The sequence below is a fragment of the Solanum lycopersicum genome, chromosome 12 (genome assembly GCF_036512215.1).
Source record: "Solanum lycopersicum chromosome 12, SLM_r2.1".
Taxonomy (NCBI): domain Eukaryota; kingdom Viridiplantae; phylum Streptophyta; class Magnoliopsida; order Solanales; family Solanaceae; genus Solanum; species Solanum lycopersicum.
The window spans coordinates 53,469,687-53,470,821 of record NC_090811.1 but is presented as its reverse complement, the minus strand read 5'-3'; the positions used below and the strand labels follow the sequence as shown (position 1 = coordinate 53,470,821).

Here is a 1,135-nt window from a genome sequence, read left to right as displayed (position 1 = left end):
TTTCATTCCATTTTTATTTCAGACTTTGTATTGGTGTCGTTTTGGGAAAGATAGTTGTAATGCAATTATGAATTGTTTCTTTCATTTGATTATCTCTATATTAGATGGTTGATTAGTGAACGCCTATGATATTAAGTTCAAAATGTTTATCATGAAATAAGAAAATAAAAAGTTCAAATTTTCCGCTAAAATTAATCTAGATGAAGTAAGAATGACGTATGTAGGCTTGTCTGCGACCTCTGGAGGTCAACGACGCCGGTCTCGTCTGGGTCTAGATTCCGATCGTTACAATCTCTTTTTTGTTAATTTTTGTGTTGATTCAATCGAAATCTTATTATTTTTTATAAACAAATTACTAGTCTCAAAAAATGAACCATTCATTATCCATTGTTATCATCAAACTTTTAGTAAAACAGAAGTATTAGTATTACTAGAAATCATGAAGACAGGCAATGGAATGAACCTTGAAGAGTGAGTAGCACCAATGCCAAGCCTACCGTGCTTGACAGGCTTGTAAGAGATTAAGAACCCAGCTAAGTAGTGACCAAAAACCTCAGGATTGACCTCAATTTGATTGAAAGCTTTTTCTTTGTAGATTACAATAACACTTCCAATGATCTCAGGAACAATGATCACGTTCCTCAAAGGTGTTCTCACAACCTCTGGCTTTTCATCAGGTGGGGCCTCACATTTCGCCTTGTGGAATTCTTGATCAAATCCATAGACTTCCTCTTCAAACACCTCTGGAATATTCTTCGAGGACGAGCAGGGTAATCTTAACAAGCTCATTTGTAGACATGTAAAGAAGGAATCCAGATCTACTCCTCTGCAGCTAAACTTCTTAAGTGTTATCTTTCTTGGTTGTCAGGTAGCAACATTAGCTTCAGCTTTTGTCATGGCTTCGAGAATGAATTGGCTGATAAGCTCTTATGGAAGTGACTGGAGAAAATTAAATGAAAGGTGTCAAATAAGTCTTGGTTTGGTTTTTGATGACAAATTGACCAAAAGTTTGTCAAATTCTCTTTAAAATGTTAAGTAAATTTGAGACCGAATTAATATTTTCAAAACTTTCTAATCTTTTGTAAAGTACAAAAAAACACTTCATTTTTCAAGTTTTATAACTCCATCAAAACCA

At 34.4% G+C, this 1,135-nt stretch overlaps 1 pseudogene; it reads right to left on the bottom strand.

The window, feature by feature from the left end:
• Positions 1–396: 396 nt before the first annotated feature.
• LOC101251265 (small ribosomal subunit protein uS19-like) lies at positions 397–897 on the bottom strand (annotated as a pseudogene).
• Positions 898–1,135: the final 238 nt, after the last annotated feature.